At 42.7% G+C, this 6,205-nt stretch overlaps 1 long non-coding RNA gene across 1 annotated transcript; it reads left to right on the top strand.

Moving 5' to 3' along the window:
* Window positions 1-418: 418 nt before the first annotated feature.
* On the top strand, window positions 419-5,738 carry LOC117035718 (uncharacterized). The gene is made up of 3 exons (XR_004425260.1): window positions 419-535; window positions 3,037-3,097; window positions 5,533-5,738. It is a non-coding gene; the product is annotated as an uncharacterized LOC117035718 (long non-coding RNA).
* The last annotated feature ends 467 nt before the right edge of the window (window positions 5,739-6,205 follow it).

Raw genomic sequence — 6,205 nt, 5'->3', positions numbered from 1 at the left:
CATCCTCCATCTTCAAAGCCAACACCATAATATCTTCCATTCTCTGTCTTTGTCCCTCTACTTTCATTGTCACATTGTTTTCTGTTTTGTAACGACCCATATGATTACACTGAGTCCATCTTGATAACCCAGGATATTGTCTCAGATTCCTTAATTTAATCATATCTGCAAAGTCCCTTTTGCCGTTTAGGGAACATATTCACAGGTTCTGGGGATTAGGGCAGAGTCATCTTGGGGGGCTGTCATACTTCCTACTATAATATAACAGCAAAGAAATTGGATATTTTGAGACATGATAGATTATCCTTTACAGTTATTTGTTTTGGGGTAGGGACAGGGAGAGGCAGAGAGTGACTCCTCTCATACTCCATCTTTGTGTCTCCCTCCCGCCCCAACAGAATACAGGTGCATGGTTATTTCCAGCAATATTGCAGAAAGGAGAATTGCAAGTGAAGGGACGGAAGACGGAAAGGACGTCTCATTTAACAGTGCTTCCCATTGGAAACGTCTCCGGTCGATGACCGTGCAGCTCCAGGTAGGCCCACAACACTGAGTTCCAAATTAGTGATCTTACAGAAGAGGGCAGCGTGCTGACTGAGGAAAGGTGGGCATTTTCTCCACGGGATGGCCTTTTGGTTTTGCTCTGCCAGGCCTGAGGCACAGGGCTGCGGAAGTGAGTCAAGTAGGTGTCCTGCCATCCGATCTAGGAGGTCCCTTGTACCACCACCGTCCCCACCCTCACCACAGGCACACATGGACCGGTATATACACATTCACGTTTAAACACATACCAGTGGTAATTCTTTCTCTACAATTTTTTAATTAATAGACTTTTTTGAGCAGTTTTAGGTTTACAGAGAAGCTGAGTGGGAAGCACGTACAGAGAGTTCCAATATACTCCCTTATAATCCTTCCCCTATTATTAACATGTGCATTTGTGTGGCATATTTGTTACAATCGATAAGCCAATATTGATGCATTGTTGTTAACGAAAGTCCATAATTTATATTGGGGTTCACTCTCTGTGTTGTACATTTTATAAACTTCTGTGAAATGTATGACATGTATCCACCATCACGGTATCATTCAGAATAGTTTTACTACTATAAAAATCCCCTGTATCATTGAAAAACTTCCTTTTCTATGAATTTTAGTGAAAATTTGGGTCTTTTTGCCCTAAGCACTGCGTGGCTTTCTCAAAACCCTCTAGTGTAGTGTTCTTGATCATATATGGGATTAGCTAAGAGTAGAAGTTTGCCCTGGAACCGGAGATGGAGACCACAGGTTGGGTATGTCTAGGTCACCTCAGTGGCTTATGTCTTAATAATTTTGTAGGGCAAGGGCCATCCTGCAAACCCTGGACTGCTCCACTGTGGAGTCACAGGAAAGAGAGATTCATTTGTATCTTCTCTGAGCGACCGTATTGTGGGACATTTTTGTTACAGCAGCTTATCCGATATCCAATTAATAGAACCTGCCTATTTCTTGCCTGTTTACTCTTGCTCAACACTCCCACCGGTCCCCACCCCAGATGTAGAATGACTATACATATAAGATGCATCTATTCTTATTCTCTATATTCTATTTTCTAAATAAAAGCCAGAGTGATCTTTTATCAAATCACTTCATTCTCACTGAAAACCTCATCGGACTTAGAATAAAACCCAGACTCTTTACCATGCTCTAGCCCCGTTCGACTCCACTAGTCTCCTCTCGTGTCTTTCTTTCTCACTTATGAGGCTCCAGTGATGCTGGTCTGCTTTTGTCCTTGGAACATGCCACCGATGGCACCTTATCTTCACCCTTCCCTCTGTTAGGAAGTATGGCTGATTTCTTATCACGTTTAGTTCTCAGCTATCGAAAGTCTTCTCCTTTCACTCTTTTTATGGTATCACCATTTTATTTCTTATGGTATGTTATAGAATTTGTCACCCCCTGAAAGGATCTTGTTTATTGATTGGGTTACTTGTTTTTAATCTGTCTCTCCCAGTCAGATATAGGATCCATGAAGGTTGGCGTTGATCTGTTTTATTCACTTTGGGGCACTCTGGGTGTGCTGTGGTCCCCCGTTGCAGGTGCTCTATATATATTTACCAAGTGAAAACCTGTTTCTACCACAGAGAAGTGTCAATCTTGCCTCTGTTCTCAAACAGTTTATAATCCATCTGCTGGTGGCCCGTAAGCCAGACTCCCGGCAAGACCAGAACAATTTCACATGGCACATTCTTGGACACAGTCTGCAGAAACAAACACCAGTTTACAAACTGAGAATTAATTATACTACCAAAGCAACCCAATGCATTTATGTAAATTAATTGAGTTTAACTTAATTTCCAATTAGATTGTAGTCCTCCCCCTTTTTGTTTTCTTTTGCGAATTTCCACTTCATGAGAAGATGAAATGAAAAAATTGTTCAGATTTTCTTCAAGAAGTTTGTTAGACACCAGAGATAATTCTGCATGTGCTGATGTCAGAGTAGGGCAGGAGAGAGAGCAGGACGATGACTTCTCCGAGCCAGTATTTAGTCTGCTTCAGTTGACTTTTTCCAAATGTCTTCTTGGTGATGCTGAAGAGGTCTTTTTGCTTTCATCAGCTAGAAAGGGGAGCTGATCAGCCAGAATGTGAAACTGCTGGCAGCTGTCCCACAGAAAACCCATCTTACGTTCCTTACCGCTAAGACTTCCACTGAAAACCTACTTTGAAAAGAGTGAAATGTCTTTAGAAATGTTTGCACTGTTTTTATTCCAGAGTCACTGTCAGTCTCTGGCACTTGGGCTCAGATGCACAGGGAAACCTCTCCCTCCCCTGAATCAATGTTGCCTTTTCCATTAGACCACAGAGCTCCTCAAAATGTGCAAAGAAGTTGTCTCTTGACGTGTTGACTCCTCTCTGGAAAGGAAGACTATCCCCAGCCCTCTCTCAAGCTGTCATTGAGAACAGTGCTAAAGGGATGGATTTGCCAAAGGGCTGTCAGAGCTGACACTGGGCCAGCATCAGCAGGGAGCCTTTCATGATGTGATCTTTCCTCCTGCACAGGTCCTGGGGTTCTCTCCTACTGTTTGAACCAATGACCCAGACCTCAAGCTCCAGGAAATAGGTAAGTTATTCCCCAGCTGATTCTTGTAGTAAATGGTGAGAATGAGCAAGGTCTCTCTTTTTAGCACCTGACTAACCCCACGTACGGATGTATCGGGCTTGCTTCAAGGCAGTCTTACTCAGGAAGGAGTTTGCCATGAATGACATTGGAATTTAAGTTTCTCTCCTTTGTTACTAGATAGCTCCTAAATATAGACCTGTTTCGCTCACTGCCAGCTCTGTCGAAAGGGCTCTCATGATAAGGAAACAAGGAATAGGAAAGTCTACTGATTAGAAACTTTGAAAAAAGTGCTCTAACTTGGGTATTTGTATTTATGATTTATGTTGCTATTTGCAGTGGGAAACAGTAATTGAAAATAATAATTCAGTAGAACTTTAGAGACACTTGACTATTTCAGACAGAAATCCACGTTGGCCCCGTTATTCCAAGTGGAGGATGGCAAGCATTTGGTACACGTTGCCAATTCCTGTACCTCTGCCACAGCAGACATTGCTGAATGATCACAGCATTCTTTCTTCTTAAGCTGAAATGCAGCAGGAGAATCCTTCAGAACACAGTGTTCTCAACAGCTACTATAATCTATCAGAAATGTCATGCCAAATGAAACCCATTTGCCATTCCTGTTGTAAGTTAATGAGGTCTACTGTACCAATGTGAGCGCAAGTGCCACCTGGGATGGCCTCAGCTGCAGTGCTCTCATGCTTTTCATGTTGACTCCAGATTCACCTTTTGGGGGGACATACTTTCCTGTGCAAAGTGAATCAGCCCTCCTGTTTTTCCCTCTCACCAATGTGTCTCTCTGGGCTCACGTGAGTGTGGATTAAAGGGTCGCTATGAAACCTTGTTGGAAGAGGGGGGGAACCCCTCTTCCAGTGGCCTTTAAAAGTTAATTCCTAATGATAAACAATCCTCCCACAAACGAAACACTCTCAGAGGTATAGGGAAAAAACTGATGGTTGCTAGATGGGGAGAAGATCAGGGTATTAGAAAGTACAAATTAGCCACAATATTGCCACAGGGCTATGAAAGATAGTTTGGGGAACATAATCGGTAACGTAAAGATTTTGTAGGGTGTCAGATGGGCACTTGTCTTATTAGGGAGGCCACTTCATGGACTGTATAGATGCCTGACCACTGTGCCATACACCTGAAGCTAAAGCTGAATAATATTGAATGCCAACTATAATTTTGTGTATATATATATATATATATCTGTGTGTGTGTGTGTGTGTGTGTGTGTGTATACATATGTGTGTGTATATATATATAGTTATGGGATGTGGAGTACAGCATCGGGAATAGTCAATACATGTAACAGGTATGTACGATATCAGAGAGGTTGTAGATTGGGGGAGGGGATTATCACTTTGTGAGGGGTGTAAATGTCTAACTATTACATTGCTTTTTACACCTGAAACTAATAAGGAAGGAAGGAAGGAAGGAAGGAAGGAAGGAAGGAAGGAAGGAAGGAAGGAAGGAAGGAAGGAAGAAAGAAAGAAAGAAAGAAAGAAAGAAAGAAAGAAAGAAAGAAAGAAAGAAAGAAAGAAAGAAAGAAAGAAAGAAAGTTCTCCCAAAGACAAGTGCGTTGGAGGCTGGGTCTGGCCCCAGCTTCCTTAACGAATCTGTGGTACACAGATCCACTGTCTGTGTTCTCACGGCAGTGTCCTATGACTGATCTTCTTATATCAGAGAATCATACTCATTTTGCAGTAAATTACAAGGCAGGTCTGGTTTCTGAAATCAGCCGAAGGCTAATTAAGGTTTCTTTCCCTTGGCTGCAATGTCATCATAAATGACTCTCCAGAGCAGTGGAGGGCTGACGTTTTGTAATCCAATGCCATATTTTGTGAGTGATTAAAAATCTTCTCAGTCACCTGCCGGACCAACTGCCGGTAGCCACAAAACAAAAGGATTACAGTCAATTCATCTGCATTAAGAAAATGGCTTGAAACCCTATCAGTTTAGGCTCATCTGATTTCAGGAAGAAAGAAGAGATGTGCAATTAAAGGAGAGAGGAAAAGCAGAAAAGAAATTCAAATGAGAATATTCCCCAAAGCCCCAGGCCTTTTTGGTTTGTTCATTTCCAAAAGGATTTTTTAAGTACCTGTCAAGTTCTTCCTACTATGGTAGACCCTGAAAAGGTACAGAGGAAGGAGAAAACATGAGCAATGGCTGTCCTTGGAGTTTGCAGTCTAGTGGGGGAGAAATACCACACACTGAGGAAGCAGCCAGAGAATTACTGGATTCCTGTTAGCAGGAATTTTTAAAATATCTGTTAGGTGCCTGGCTCCGTTGGAGAAAGAAAAGAAGAGAAATGAAAAGTGATAGTTGACATTTACATGGCTCTTGCTACATGCTTTGCATTACATGTTTTACACATATTAACTCCGTCTTCACAACAATCCTTACATACCACTGTTATCTCCATTTTACAGGTGAGGAAACCATGCCCAAAGAAGTAAAGAAACGTGCCTGAGACCATACAATCAGCAAGTTGAGGAGCTGGGATTTGCACCGGTAGTCTGGCCCTAGAATCTGAAGTTTTAACCATAACTATGTTGCCTCCCAAGGTGATGGGGTTAGTCCCTACCCTTGAGGATTTACATTCTCCCTGGGCAGGGGTTGGGGGTTATCAGACCTGAGCATGTGGAATAGTTAACCTACAGGTAGAGGATGGAACAATGGAGACAGGAAACAGAGAGTGATGACTTCTAGAAAGGAAGTCGGGGGGTAGTCTGAACTGAACTGAGTATGGATGTGTCTATGTGGGGGGAGGCTCTGCCCAGAGAGATAGAGAAGGTTCTAGACCAAGAGAAGCGCAGGAGTAGAGCTGACTGAGAGCATGGCGGTAAATAGTGGCTCAGGGGTTTGCAGCTGCCCAAGAAAGAGGACTCATTAAATCAAAGACTGTCTTCTCACAAGGACAGGGGTCATAGCACTGGGGCCAGAGCAAGAAGGTGGAATCCGACAGACTAGGCTTAAAGCTTGATTGTGCCACTGGCTCCTCAAGTAAACTTGAGTGAGTTACCTAACATCTATTAGCCAGTTTCCCCAAATGTAAGGTAGGAAGAATTGTTACAGAAGACTCAGGACCCTCTTGTACCTCAT

The sequence above is a fragment of the Rhinolophus ferrumequinum genome, chromosome 16, assembly GCF_004115265.2.
Source record: "Rhinolophus ferrumequinum isolate MPI-CBG mRhiFer1 chromosome 16, mRhiFer1_v1.p, whole genome shotgun sequence".
NCBI classification, from domain to species: Eukaryota; Metazoa; Chordata; class Mammalia; order Chiroptera; family Rhinolophidae; genus Rhinolophus; species Rhinolophus ferrumequinum.
The sequence above is the reverse complement of the archived record's forward strand: the minus strand, read 5'-3'. Positions and strand labels throughout refer to the sequence as shown.